This window comes from Periplaneta americana, chromosome 12 (genome assembly GCF_040183065.1).
Source record: "Periplaneta americana isolate PAMFEO1 chromosome 12, P.americana_PAMFEO1_priV1, whole genome shotgun sequence".
NCBI lineage: Eukaryota > Metazoa > Arthropoda > Insecta > Blattodea > Blattidae > Periplaneta > Periplaneta americana.
This window is the reverse complement of record NC_091128.1, coordinates 164,902,053-164,918,620: the sequence shown is the minus strand read 5'-3', so window position 1 is coordinate 164,918,620 and position 16,568 is coordinate 164,902,053. Positions and strand designations below refer to the sequence as shown.

The 16,568-nt window shown below is 34.4% G+C and overlaps 1 protein-coding gene across 1 annotated transcript in view; it reads left to right on the top strand.

Annotated features, from left to right (window-relative positions):
* Positions 1–242: 242 nt before the first annotated feature.
* LOC138711149 (cytochrome b5-like) overlaps positions 243–16,568 on the top strand; it is a 32,158-nt gene continuing 15,832 nt past the window's right edge. The window contains exon 1 of the mRNA XM_069842499.1: positions 243–352. The gene's annotated coding sequence lies outside the window, so the exon portion shown is untranslated. The remainder of the gene's footprint in view (positions 353–16,568) is intronic.

The window sequence follows — 16,568 nt, the reverse complement described above, 5'->3', positions numbered from 1 at the left end:
AATCTGTATGTTAAAGCTCCTCATATCTTCTCTACACTGAGAACTGGCCTCATGTAGACCCCGTCTGTGCATTCTGCTTATGGCGGAAGGTATGAAGGCAGCGGCTGGGAGAGCCTCCAGGCCACATGGTGCGGCGAGCCAATCAGATTTCAGATTCGCCGGGGCCAGCCAACGGGAGCAATCGTGTAAACACAATCCCCGATGTCGTCAGATGGACTAGTTTCATCAGCCGCTGCCTGGAGGGGAACTCCGGCGTATTTAACAGCAGGTCGACCGGACGTATCATATCAGTTCGTGACCATTCCGAAGTTAGCAAGGATTAGACACCTGGCAGATCCTACCACGCACACAGGTACGAGTAATGACTTTTCTTCGTAAATTTTGCATCACAAAAATCATGTCAAATTACTTGATTTGCCTCTTACGCCTCTTTCAATTCACAAAGATTAACACAATTTTCAAATGTGCTTCCCTAACGCCTTTTAGGTCTTTCAATGTTTATTTTACGATTATGGTAAAAACTATACTATGGAAATAGTACGTACAGTTTACATTGCCTTATTTCAGTCTGTAACTCAATATGAAATATTAGGATGGTATAGCAGGCCTATTTTTAATTTAATTTCCCTAAATTTATCACAGAGAAGAATAATAAAATTAAAGTATGTCTAATAAAGTTATTAATTATCGTACCAAAATAGTTATTTATGATAAAAGTTCGGAAAGTTTCTCTTTTTGGCAAGTTTGTGAAACGAGGCGAAGTTGAAGACGTTAAAGACCACGATTTCACGGCCCTCTAAACTCAGAATCATTAATAAATAAGTATCCTTGGAACTACAGCCTGTTTTATACATGACCACGATTTCATAGTCACCTAAACAGGCCACATAATCAACAAAGCGGTTAGAAAAAGTTGAAAGCTACATATTGTTGCAATGAGTACCACAGATGTAACATCAGAATAATACGGGCTAAAATGTAAATATGAATTTTAAATTTGTTACTTATTTGTGTTACGTGTAATATTTACGTTATGAAAGATCGAGATAATTGTTATTGATTGAAGTTCGTACATTTAATATTGCATTTCCTTTGGCAGTGCGTAAAGTGCTTGCTTGTTTTTCATAATTTTCATACAATGTATTATTTTAACAATTTCATGATACATATTAATCTATACTAATAATAAATCTGTAGCCGAAATTTTTCTGGTAATTTTCGATTTTCCAAAAATAATTGGTCCTAACATATATAATTAACCACCCTGAAACCGAAAATCGCTTTTTTGACATTTTTGTTTGTATGTCTGTCTGTCTATATGTATGTTTGTTACCTTTTCACGCGATAATGGCTGAACGGATTTTGATGAAAATTGGAATATAAATTAAATTCGTTGTAACTTAGATTTTAGGCTATATGGCATTCAAAATGCATTATTTAAAAGGGGGGGGGGTTATAAGGGGACCTGAATTAAATAAATCGAAATAGCTCGCTTATTATTGATTTTTGTGAAAAATGTTACATAACAAAAGTTTCTTAACAAATAATTTGCGATAAGTTTTATTCCTTGAAAAATTTTGATAGGACTGATATTTAATGAAATAAATGAGTTTTAAAATTAAAATAACTGCCATCTAAGGCCGTGTAATGAATTAAAAAACAAATGACTTCGTCTATAAGGGACCTTGGACAGCAACAATCGAAAGCTATGAAAGATAGCCTACAGAGAATGCTTCCGTGTTTGTATGAAGTAATATCGGAAGCTAAATTAACCGATTTGTATAATTAATTATCATTTCACCATTGGAAAGTGTAGTTTCTCTAGATGGACATAATGCTATAATGTTATTACAGTAACTTCTGATATAATATAATATAATATAATATAATATAATATAATATAATATAATATAATTTAAGTTATTTGAAGGGTTCAGAACCATAGTGGGCCAAGCGACATTTACTGAATACGTAGAAAAGAAGGGTTAAAATTAAGTTATTACCATAATTCAATGGAAACCTATAACAAGTAAAATAAAATATACACATTAAATCTAAATGATGTCACTCTTCATTAAACTATGGTTGCATGTAATAAAAATTAAGAAGCATGTTAAAGGAATTGTCATTGCACCAAATGAGTGTCTCTGGACCAAAATGATCGCATTTTAATTATTTGGATGCAATTTAAATTAAGTAACATTTTAAACGATTTATCCTTCTATCAAACACGAATGGTCCCTGGATCAAATGTCCTATTTTAATTATGTAATTACTTTATATTTATTTCTAACTGGTGCAGCGGACCGCACAGGTACGGCTAGTAAAAAATAAACAAGTAACAAATGCTACAGCAAAGAATTTAGTAAGTTTTGTTAAAATGTTAAAAAAAAAACTCACAAGCATAAAAATATAATTTAAAATATTTAAAAAAAATTCTTCAGTTACCAGACAAAAGAACTTGTAGAATATGTACAGACCCAGAAACAAAATTTGTGCCATCCGAATTTTCCAAGTTTCAATTGTAACATACTGCGCATACTCTGTAAGCACTTACCATGCGCAGTTTGTTATAACTGGAAGTTGGAAAATTCAGGCGGCCCAAATTTTGTTTCTAGGTCTGTACATATACGGAATTATATTCCCTGTCATTTAATACTTTCTCTTTGTAGTCAGCCTACAATGGTAGGAAGTGTTTAACAAATTAATATTAAAATTCCAGAAAACGAACGACAAGAACAAATTCAGAGAGGCATGGAGATATAGAAGGGCATATTTCGGACGCTATTAGAAATATGACAAATTCTTTTACAACAAGAAGGAGGAGAGTATGTTATCTGCAAAAAATGAAATATAATTTTGACCCATAAATATGTACAGTCTTAGAAAAAAGTTTTGTCGCACAAATAGACTACTTTATAAGGGAATTGGCACGGAGATGTAGAAGGGCATATTTCGGACGCTATTAGAAATATGACAAATTCTTTTACAACAAGAAGGAGAAGAGTATATTATCTGAAAAAATAAAATAAAATATCATTTTGACCCATAAATATGTACAGACATTAGAAAAAAGTTTTGTCGCAAAAATATTTTATAAGTCCGGAAAGAAGACAGTGTACATGTTCAGAGGACGAGCGACCTGGTTCACAAGAGAGCGACTAGTTGAGGTAATAAAATTAGTTTTGTTTCGCTGTTTGTCTGATCATGCGCACTGCCTCCTTTCTGGGATTTATAAAGTATCTGTGCGGCAAAACGTTTTTCTAAGACTGTACATTCATCCCAAAGGAGAAGAAGAAGAAGAAGAAGAAGAAGAAGAAGAAGAAGAAGAAGAAGAAGAAAATGGAGAAAAGTATGGGAGTATAAGGGTACAGTACATCAGTTATTCATGGATTTCAAAAAGGCATATGACTCGATTAAGAGGGAAGTATTATATGATATTCTTATTGAATTTGGTATTCCTAAGAAACTAGTTCGATTAATTAAAATGTGTCTCAGTGAAACATACAGCAGAGTTCGTATAGGTCAGTTTCTATCTGATGCTTTTCCAATTCACTGTGGGCTAAAGCAGGGAGATGCACTATCACCTTTACTTTTTAACTTCGCTCTAGAATATGCCATTAGGAAAGTCCAGGATAACAGGCAGGGTTTGGAATTGAACGGGTTACATCAGCTTCTTGTCTATGCGCATGACGTGAATATGTTAGGAGAAAATCCACAAACGATTAGGGAAAACACGGAAATTCTACTTGAAGCAAGTAAAGCGATCGGTTTGGAAGTAAATCCCGAAAAGACAAAGTATATGATTATGTCTCGTGACCAGAATATTGCACGAAATAGAAAAATAAAAATTGGAGATTTATCCTTCGAAGAGGTGGAAAAATTCAAATATCTTGGAGCAACAGTAACAAATATAAATGACACTCGGGAGGAAATTAAACGCAGAATAAATATGGGAAATTCGTGTTATTATTCGGTTGAGAAGCTCTTATCATCCAGTCTTCTGTCGAAAAATCTGAAAGTTAGAATTTATAAAACAGTTATATTACCGGTTGTTTTGTATGGTTGTGAAACTTGAACTCTCACTCTGAGAGAGGAACATAGGTTAAGGGTGTTTGAGAATAAGGTGCTTAGGAAAATATTTGGGGCTAAGCGGGATGAAGTTACAGGAGAATGGAGAAAGTTACACAACACAAAACTGCACGCATTGTATTCTTCACCTGACATAATTAGGAACATTAAATCCAGACGTTTGAGATGGGCAGGGCATGTAGCACGTATGGGCGAATCCAGAAATGCATATATAGAGTGTTAGTTGGGAGACCGGAGGGAAAAAGGCCTTTAGGGAGGCCGAGACGTAGATGGGAGGATAATATTAAAATGGATTTGAGGGAGGTGGGATATGATGATAGAGACTGGATTAATCTTGCACAGGATAGGGACCGATGGCGGGCTTATGTGAGGGCGGCAATGAACCTTCGGGTTCCTTAAAAGCCATTTGTAAGTAAGTAAGTACCTTCATCCATAAAGAGAACACTGCCTTAATATTTTAATATTATATATTAAAAGCTTTGTACAGAAATTAACTACTACTTCTATGAATTTAATTATATTGTAACCACAACTTGGCGGCCTGGGTGGCGTAGTCGGTATAATGCTGGCCTTCTGTGTCCGAGGTTGCGGGTTCGATTCCGGCCCAGGTCGATGGAATTTAAGTGTGCTTAAATGTGAAAGGCTCATGCCAGTAGATTTACCCCTACGGGACAAATTCCGGCACATCGGCGACGCTGATATAACCTCGGCAGTTGCCAGTGTCGTTAAATAAAACATAATTCACAATTTATAATTGATATGTATCCTTCTCCTCGCCATTGTCTAGTAGTTTCTCTGCTGGCCGCTTCGCGGGTTAAAACCCTATTGCGGGTGATAGATTTTAAGAGCAACAACATTTTTAGCATGGCTTTCTCCGGGAAGGAAATAAAGTTGGAAGGGCCATGTCGTACATTTACAACTCGTAAAAGGATCTTGTCCCTGAAGAGAGCCCCAGGAAAAATTTTGTCGGCCATTTCTGGCCCACTGTGAATTCCAACGCTAAATAAAGTCTGTAGCTGGAATCGTCGTTAAATAAAATACTACTACTCTCTGTTTTTCTAATTTGAAGTTCTAATCATCATTACTTGAGATAGAGCTGAAAACATCGCAAATAGAACCTACACAGCATACGAGTTGATTATCTTCTGAAAATAGGTCCATAAAACGAATATCATTACTGAAATAATTGTTTTCTCTCGCCTTAAATTACATGATACTAATGGCTTGTGCAGCAAATGCTGCAAACTAAGTTTATTAGACGTTAAAATAAAAACTTTTCAGATTTATTTTCAATAAAGAATACCAGACATTATGAAAGTTATTTTCTTCCATAATAATGAAACATACTCCTTCTGAATGTTTTTTGTGCCAAATACTTTTTCTTGAACCTATGCACCTTCAGGTTTTGAGTTTCAACGCGAAAACGCAAGAAACAATGTCAGAACGATCAGTGGGCTTTTCATGTGGGACTAAATAATAACTAATTCAGGTCATTGTGAATTGTACGCGAAAGTTAAAAAAAGTCAGGTTTGCTATGCTTTCGAACAATAAACATAGCATCTTGGTATACCTGCTGCATGGAGAGCTTGAAATGTAGAAGATAAAATCATTTTATCCTGCTAAGAGATCTTGCTGAAATGATCGGGAGACTACAAAATTTTCTAGGTCTCTTAATTTATCAGTAAGTAATACCTTTTGGTTTTTCCTCAGGAACTGTAATTTTTGCGCTCTCTCGAGCCAATACTGAAGACAATGACGCATATAAATATCTACACCACACCCCCATTACGTATATGAAAAATACCCAACCCCACTTGATTAATAACTATAAAAATATTTGATTTTTAATAACAATATTATTATCTTACGTAAGTTTTGTAGTTATATACTACATAGCCGCCATTCAGTAAATTATAGAAATGAAGATCTAATTTCAAATATTCTCTACATCTACTTATATAATCCCAAAAGTTTCACTTTCATCTCATCAATATAGAATTAATACGTATAATTAATAAAAAATAGTCGCATCATGGCATTAATTATAATAATATTTAATTTCTAATGGTAATAATGTCATCAAACGATCTCAAGTTTTGTAGATTTTAATATCCAGTACACAGCTGTACACATAAAATTACACATCGCAGAATCAGACCTGTAAATTATTTTTAGTAAGCCTTGAAGTTTTTAATAACCAATTTAATTTGAGTTCTAAATATGTCAGCAATCCTGCAGGTCATGGCCTTCGTGTAATAGCCTATTGTTTATTGTAGGCTAGTGTGTGTTTTGTTTTATTCTGAAATGATGCAATTAGTTCTCAAAACTGACGAAAGATGGATTTTGGAAAATATGAAAATTATGTGGGAAAACTAGCACTTCACTGAAAGTTACTATTTTTCTGAAAAACTTCGGGTTCTAAGCTTCAAAATGAGAGTTCATTTATTAAAATCCGTCCAGCCGTTTTCCCGTAATTTCCATTACCAGTTCAAATTATATATATAGATACTGTCGGCATATTTTTCGTGAACTTAGTCTTGATCTTATATCTATGTAAAATTAATTATTTTCAATTAATAAGGATGAATTCGTAATTAGAGTACAAATATATTCATCACGTCATTTTTAAACAATGCAACTCTCCATTATAAACAACCAACAGAGGTCACTTTTTACGTCATGAGGTCGTCTCCCCTTGTTTTCTCGTTGTAACCGTGAACTTCAAACGCTTACACAATGGAGATATTGTAATTCCAATGCCCGATTGCGTTCATTCTCTGATAAATTATTATTAGTTGTTATATTCTACTTCCATAAATAGCATCTGTATACTCTGCTATCAGATAATAAATGTTACATCGTATCTTATTGTCCAATCTTCTGTTGGTACGTCTGTTTCAATAAGATTTAATTTAATTTGTGTTGTTTTATTATATTATTATTATTATTATTATTATTATTATTATTATTATTATTATTATTATTATTTCAACAAATACAGAGTGGTTTAAATACAGCCGAGCAGAAATTCATTTCCATCTGTTGTAGCGAAAAGCTCCTTCATAAAGTATTTTATAGGTAAAGTAACTAAGATAGACCCTCTACTCACATTATAGAATCTTTGAAAATATTCTAAAATATTTTTATGGTTGCTTTACAAATATGTCTCCAATAACGTTTTATTTTTTCTTTTAACGTTTTTCTCTGTGCACAGACAGTTGAAAATAGAGTCTAAGAACGTTTCCTTCTATCTCACACTTTCATTTTTAATAATCAGAAAAGTGTAATCTTTATCCTTTATTGATTAACTATCCTATAGGATATAACATTTTAATGTGTGTTATAATTTTAATAAAATAACAGAAAAGACGTTGGTAAAAAAATAATTGACACAAAATTACGGAATAACATACTGTACAATATTGCGTTAGGTGTTTTCTTTGCAGTCCGCCGCTGTTTAATAAATATCAGAATGAAAGAAACAGTTCTTCCAATTTAAGGTTAGGGGTTATGAGATGGATAGGACTTTGTCATTTATCATACCATCTATTCTATTGTATCTTTAACTTTCAGCGAAACTAACGTAAAAGAATCCGGCTCTACGGAAAGAGTTCTTGATGAAGTAGAAGCAATAAAACACTCATAAATTAAGAGAATGTCACAAAACTCGTGAATAAAAAAAACACCAGCCCGTTTATAGGGTATCTATTATCTAAATACAAGTGACTTACTTTCAGTCACTCATATCAGCCGTTGGGTGCTGCAGATATTTACTTTCCGCGATGAGGAACGTGAAATTTTAATTTGTAGTGTTTCGTGTTTTGCGAGATTTTGGCAAAATGTCGTCTAAACTGTGTATAAAGCCTTCTCTATATCAATCAAGCACTATCCGTCTTAAAGCTTCCTGATTAAATGTGTCCAATGTTGTAACAGAAGAGTTTTTTTTTTCTTTTTGGAAGGACTTTTAATCTTTTCTCCCGATTCATTTTCTTTCGTGTAACTATATACCGCAATTTTAGATGCACCCGTCGGTTTTATTATTGCTCTCTCCAAAAAACGAAAATTGTCTTCCATTCCTTGCATTATTATATTCGCTCTGGGAATATATACACAACACACGACTTTCTTGGTATCAGAGTGTATGTAATGCCCTCTATCACCTATCAAATAGAAAGTAATGACGAAGCACTCCAACACCAGCTCATCAATGACAATATCCATTACCTTGAATGAAAAGTAATTTTATTATAAATGACGTGTTTAAAAACTGAACTTAACTAGCTTATAAGCAGGCCTTGACTAAGTGAGGATAACAAAGAACGTTAACCCTTAAATTGACAAATCTATATATATAATTTGAACTGGTAATAGAAATTACGGGAAAACGGCTGAACGGATTTTAATAAATGGCCCCTCATTTTGAAGCTTGGAACCCAAAGTTTTTCGGAAAAATAGTAGTTTTCAGTGAAATGTCAATTTTCCTGCATAATTTTCCTATTTTCCAAAATCCATCTGTCACCAGTTTTGAGAACTAGCCGATTGCATTCAGGAGAAGCGAAACGAGCATCAAGTCGGCCGTGTTGCATTTCAGAATAAAACAAAACACACACTACAGTAAACAATATCACACGAAGGCCATGATCTGCAAGAATGCTGACATATTTAGAGCTCAAATTAAATTGGTTATTAAAAACTTAACTTACTAAAAATAATTTACAGGTTCGATTCTGTGGTGTGTAATTTTCTGGGTATAGCTGTGTATTGGATATTAAAACTACAAAACTTGAGGTGGTTTGATGACATTATTACTATTAGAAATGAAATATTATTGTAGTTAATGCCGTGATGTGACTATTTTTCATTAATTATACATATTAATGCTATATTGATGATATGAAAGTGAACCGTTTTGGGGTTATATAAGTAGATATAGAGTATAACTTAAATTAGATTTTGATTTCTATATTTTACTGAATGGCGGCTATATAGTATATGTTACTGAAAGCTATAAAACTTACGTAAGATAATAATATTATTAAAAATCAAATACTTTTATAGTTATTAATCAAGTGGGGTTGGGTCTCCTTCATATATTTAATGGCGGTGTGGTGTAGATATTTATATGCGTGGTTCTCTTCAGTATTGGCTCGAGAGAGAGTATCTTTCATTGTTATGGAAGCAAATAACTTTCCGAATGTCTGGTATTCTTCGTTGAAAATAAATCTGAAAAATGTTTATTTGTATGTATTTATTTACACTGCAAGTGGGCAAGCACCCGGTGGCAGTGGTATATACAATGTTAACAATACACAATAAAATGATAACCAATACACAATAAAATTTACAATACACAATACAATTTTACAACACATATACAATTTTACACACAATACAATAATAATACACAATACAATTTAACACAATAATAAAACATAAAATAAAATACCCAATTTTACAATACAACCTACATAATTATCTATAGGTCCTACATAAGTTTCAATAGTCTTTCACTTTACTCTCATCTCATTCCTTGTAGTGGCACTATGACGCATTTCACTGACACTTTAGCACACATTTCACTGACACTCTGTAACTCATTTCACTGACACTATAGAACACATTTCATTGACGCTATAAATTATCACTGATCGGAACTGTTCACTGCACTGTAAACCCATAACTTCACTGACTCACCTCGCTTCACTGATACAACAGTTCAAAATAAGTCAAATAATTACATCCTTATGCATACTTATAAACAGAACTACATTTAAACTAAACATTTCTAGTCTAAGGCCCTCTTACACGCTAGTTTTCAATAATTTACAATTCAAACCAAGGAAGTAAACTCGTCAGCCTAGATAAATACATGTCACCTTAAAAAAATTAAATGTTGAATGTCACCTTAATTTTAATTTTCACTTTATATACAACTTTTTAAATTATTCTTGAATCTCCTTAAGGAAGGACAGCCCTCAAAGACATAAAAAATCCTGTCACCACCTGGGATCGAACCCCGGACCTCCCAGTACGTAGCCAGCTGCTCTACCAACTGAGCTACCCGGCCGCCCTATGAATGTCTAATGAACTTAGTTTACAGCATTTGCTGCACAAGCCACTAGTATGCTATAATTTTAATAGAATAGAAAAAAAATTGGTAGGAAAATTAAAATTTCACAATACTATAATATTGTACAAGATATAAAATACGGAAATTGCGATAGTTGTTTTTGTTACGGTCCGACAAGGTTTTTTTATAAACTAGTATGAGATATGAAGCTTTGCCAATTTGATTAACATTTGCAGGAACATCTTGTCCAACTGGTAGGTCTACACGGTAGTAAGTAACACACCCCAACCCCTCTTGTTAGTGATTGACAAGGTTCGTCCTAACGTTCAACTCAATGGCAGGATCTTTCTTTCAATGTGAAAAACAGAGTATAATTTTGTAAGTGAAATATTTAGAGAAACACTTTACTGAAATATAATTTAGCTTCGTCTCTAAGGAGAGCTGTTCTACCTAAGAGGAGAGTGATGGAATTATTTTTCTCCCAATAGCGTGTCTTCGCTTAGCAATGCATTACTTAGAAATGGAAGTTGCCAATAATAACTCATGACTCTGGTGATACGAAATGGCAAAATCATAACAAAAAACAGAACATTTCTCGAGAAAACCCTGCTCCAAACACCGTCTTTATCTACTAAAAATTTCTCTTGTACTGGCAGGAAATGAACACGAAACTTTGACAAGGAAAACCAACATCATAACGTAAAAAATAACTGTTATAGCGTAGACAGCTCTTACGATACTTTTCAATGCATAAAAACAAAATCACGTAAAATATTGTACCGCAAATTTCGCTCTCATTTTCGGGGGAAGTGATCTAAACTTCATTTTATTCGAGCTTCTCTTTTGGTATTACATACGATTCGCCGTGCAGTACCGGCAACTTCTCCGACATCACTGGGCAGCGGGCAGCAGGCTCAGTTGCTAAGGGCGTCGTCTGGCTTCTTTTGTTTACTCACGCATGATAGCACATCGTACCATTTGCAAGCTAAGTCTATTAGTTGCATTCGTACAGCTTCGAAGAAGCGTGGCCCTTGCATGTATGCCTGCCATATAACAGAAAAATCCCTAATTTAATTTTATCCCCTCGAGCCGCTTTGAACGTAAAAATGTAGACGATTTCCATGGTACCGAAATTTAGAACAAAACAAATGACACTATAGGAGGATTTTGGATTTTTTCACCTATCATTCAATCAGAAAATGCAGGGTGTATCTAAATTGGTGTCAAATATTTCGGGGACGTGTTCTTAACATCAAAACAATTAAAAAAGTTAATTAGAACATGGGTCTGAAAACCATTCGTTAGGGAGTTATTAAAGGATTTATCCCTTCATTGACCGCTGATTGTTTGATGGTTTTTTGTTTGTATTTTGTAAAGCAAAGAAATCAGAACAAAATGTATTCTGTGAGTGAACAGAACGAAATGATTTGCATCATTTAATTCATGATGTGCTTCTGGACGTCATCCAACGAATGTGTTTTAACACGATGCTGCTCCAGCTCATTTCAGTCTGATAGTTCGTACGTAATTTTTTAATGATCGATTTCCCCAAAGATGTATTGGTCGAAGGGGATTCATTGCATGGCCTGCTCGATCGCCTGATTTGAATCCAATGGATTTCTTCGTCTGAGGACATTTAAAGTCCCTGGTTTATGCGACTCCTGTACTTAATATTGATATTCTGAAAGCGTATCCAAACTGGATTTCACGAAATAAGAAACACTCCATGAATTTTCAACAGAGTACGCCAGAGCATGTAATGCAGGTTTAGGGGACACATCGAAGTAGAAGAGAGCCACTTCGAGCAATTTTTGTAACATTAAATTTTGTCTTGTAACTCTGAAATAAATTATTTTGAGACCAATGTTCATATGAACTTTTTGTAATGTTTTGGTGTTAGGAACACGTTCCCGAAATATTTGACACATATTTAGATACAAACTGTATATGTAACGTTTCGGATCTGTGTCAGCTCTATCGTCAGGAAAGGCAAAGAATTTTTTTTTTCAATTGATTATTTTACGACGTTTTATCAACTGCTATGGTTATCTAGCGTCTGTATGAGAAGAAAGTGATACAACGAAATGAGTCCAGGGTCCAGCGCCGAAAGTTTCATAGCATTTGCTCTTAATGGGTTGAGGGAAAACCCCGAAAAACACCTCAACCAGCTAACTTGTCTCAACCAGGATATGAACCCGGGCCCGCTCGTTTCACGGTCATGCATGCTAACGTTACTCCACAGCGGTGGAGAAGGCAAAGAAAGAGGAAAAATGTAAAATTTATTGTACTGTATATAGACCTATTAATTGCTGTATTGTACTGTATTCATTCATTTCATTCATTTTTTTCACTGCAAACACAGCATTCTCCACTCTACCTTCTTTTCAGACTTCCTCTTAGCCTCCGCATACGATGCATACATCTCAGAGTTGTCTGCCATCAGATATCTTCATCTGTCCCGAATGCTCTCTCTTTCACCATTCCTTCCAGTGCATCCTTAGACAATAACCCAGTCCATTTCTTTTTCTCTTCTTGATCAGTTTCATTATTTTTTTGTGCGAGATCGTGCGTATTTGCTTGTTTTCCGCACAGAACCAATACGCGGTAAGTGTGAAATACTACATTCAGTATTCCCAACCTAACACACATAACAATTTCCCTCTTCTTACCGCTTAAGCGTCATATTCATTTTACTGCTTTAGGCTTTTAACATATTATTTTTAGAGACGTTTAACATAGTAATAATTATAAATTGGAAACTTACCACTGCAATTTCACCTAAATTGCAATGTTAATTATTGTTTTTAAATATTTGCAAAAATTAAGTAAAGTCTACTACTCCACGAAACTTATTGCATTCCTGATACAAGTAACATTAAGGAAGCCGTGAAAAAATCAACAAGATTCCAGATGCCGATGTTATTACTGCAATATGTTATATAAATAATATTGTTAAAATATTAAAATGAAAAATAAATCATTACATAACCTTACCGTTTGTTTTAAGTTCGCATTTATAGACTCGGGGAAAAAAAGACAGACGTATATCACGGCCTGCTGGAGTATAGTAAACACAGAAAACATTTTATAGCAACATTGTTGAAGAAAGATATTTTGGTTTTCCGAAGTTGCCGTCATTAAACAGAAATCAACATGGAGATTTCATTGCAACTAATTAGAAATTCGTCTTTCTGGTATGTAATAAACGATCTTCGCACAAAAAATGTACGATACACGAGCAGTATGTTTGTTTTCATGTTCTCGGAAATTAAAAAAGCTCAACTACGTTTCGCTTTTTCAATCTTTTCCTCGACCATGAAAACGTCAACATACCGCTCTTGTAACGTATATTACTATTTTCTTCACCCATTCTTTCTAGCGCAACTACTAAATATACATAGGCCAAATAGAAATGATCAGGACGAAATTCAAATACAAATTGCTGAGCCATTCATACCGGAACCCACACTTTCTGATGTCGAAATTGCGATAGAAAATCTGAAAAAGTACAAGTCTCCAGGTATCGATCAAATTCCAGCAGAATTAATACAAGAGGGTGGAAGGGCATTATCTAACGAAATTTATAAACTTGTACTTGCAATGTGGGAAAAGGAAATTGTACCAGAACAATGGAAGGAGTCCATAATCGTACCTATTTTTAAGGAGGGGGACAAGACTAACTGTAGTAACTTTCGAGGAATATCACTTTTGTTGACGTCGTACAAAATTCTGTCGAATATCCTTTTGAGAAGATTAACTCCATATGTAGATGAAATTATTGGGGATAATCAGTGTGGTTTTAGGCGTAATAGATCGACTATTGATCAGATTTTTTGTATTCGACAGATATTGGAGAAAAATGGGAGTATAAGGGTACAGTACATCAGTTATTCATAGATTTCAAAAAGGCGTATGACTCGGTTAAGAGAGAAGTTTTATATAATATTCTTATTGAATTTGGTATTCCCAAGAAACTAGTTCGATTAATTAAAATGTGTCTCAGTGAAACTTACAGCAGAGTCCGTATAGGCCAGTTTCTATCTGATGCTTTTCCAATTCACTGCGGGCTAAAGCAGGGAGATGCACTATCACCTTTATTTTATAACTTCGCTCTAGAATATGCCATTAGGAAAGTTCAGGATAATAGAGAGGGTTTGGAGTTGAATGGGTTACATCAGCTTCTTGTCTATGCGGATGACGTGAATACGCTAGGAGAAAACCCACAAACGATTAGGGAAAACGCAGAAATTCTAGTTGAAGCAAGTAAAGTGATAGGGTTAGAAGTAAATCCCGAAAAGACTAAATATATGATTATGTCTCGTGACCAGAATATTGTACGAAATGGAACTATAAATGTTGGAGATTTATCTTTCGAAGAGGTGGAAAAATTCAAATATCTTGGAGCAACAGTAACAAATATAAATGACACTCGGGAGGAAATTAAACGCAGAATAAATATGGGAAATGCCTGTTATTATTCGGTTGAGAAGCTTTTGTCATCTAGTCTTCTGTCAAAAAATCTGAAAGTTAGAATTTATAAAACAGTTATATTACCGGTTGTTCTGTATGGATGTGAAACTTGGACTCTCACTTTGAGAGAGGAACAGAGAATAAGGGTGTTTGAAAATAAGGTTCTTAGGAAAATATTTGGGGCTAAGAGGGATGAAGTTACAGGAGAATGGAGAAAGTTACACAACGCAGAGCTGCACGCATTGTATACTTCACCTGACATAATTAGGAACATAAAATCCAGACGTTTGAGATGGGCAGGACATGTAGCACGTATGGGCGAATCCAGAAATGCATATAGAGTGTTAGTTGGGAGACCGGAGGGAAAAGGACCTTTGGGCAGGCCGAGACGTAGGTGGGAACATAATATTAAAATGGATTTGAGGGAGGTAGGATATGATGGTAGAGACTGGATTAATCTTGCTCAGGATAGGGACCGATGGCGGGCTTATGTGAGGGCGGCAGTGAACCTCCGGGTTCCTTACCTTTCGTCTCGTTTCTCTTATCTATACTCTAACCACGATGTAAATACCAGATCACTTATCTGTGGCACGCTAAGTATACCTCTTCATAGAACATCTTGTTATTCATCATCTTTTACAATATCCACCTCGCGTCAATGGAATTCCTTGTCACAAAGTATTAGGGGCTGCAAGACAATAAACACCTTTAAGAACAGCTTAAAAGATAACCTTATTAGCATTTCACTCCAATCATACTGATTTAAACTATCACTGACTACATTGTTACTTTTTTCTTTAGACATCATCCTGATTGTGCTGTATTTTAATTGTCTCGTAATAATCTCTTTCTATTATCTAATATTATTTGAAATATATTAACATTCTATGTATTTTAGTTTAATTCTGCTACACAGTTTATTTCAGTGTTTAATTAATAGTTCATAGTATTTTGTTGTTTAATTTGTAAATAACTTTTGTATACATGTAACTCTCATCTCAATCAAATTGTTGGATTCTTTGTAAGTTCATGCATATGTATATACACTTTTTGCTGGTTGAGTGGAAGAGAAGGCCTTACGGCCTTAACTCTGCCAGCTAAAATAAATCATTATTATTATTATTATTATTATTATTATTATTATTATTATTATTATTATTATAAGCCAGTAAGTAAGTAAGCAAGTATTCTTCCTAGCACAGCTTCATTTCTTATTTTGTCTTCCATTTCATACGCTCCATTCTTCTCCATATCCACATTTCAAATGCTTCTAGTCGCTTCCCTCTTCACTTCGTCGTAATGTCCATGTTTCTGCCTCATTTTCCGATAGGGCGTATGGCCAGTTAAAAATAGTAACAGATCAGCTGTTTTTCGTCATATGAGGCGTTCAGAGCAGAAGTAGTGAAAGTAAAAAATGGGTAATGAGGGTTGAAGTAAACATTCTGTAAAATACAGCGCAAAGTAGCAATTAATATTCAATTTATTTAAACTATTAATAGTGAGTGGATAGCAGGAAGGACATATTAATTGCTACTTTGCGCTGTATTTTACAAAATTTTTACTTTAAACCTCATTACCCAATTTTGACTTACACCACTTCTGCTCTGAACGACTCATATGATACTGTTTTCTTTAATGATATTTACAACATAGATGAAGCGATTTTTTGGTCAAATTTTGTTATTTTATATAGTCCCTGGCCCTTAACATTGTTGATACTGTATAGGCCTAATTTTCCTACTGTCTAAGCCCTTAGCTAACTTCAAGTTGGACAGCCCTGTCTTAGATATATGCCGTTTAGCTATGTCGGAAAATCTGTTGTACTATATTGCATGTGTTGTCGTCATTGTTCTTCAATTTGTGATCAATTTTTAAGAGTATCGATGGACGGTCACAGCAAGTTTATGGTTGAAGATTTTGGTGATATTTTAATATA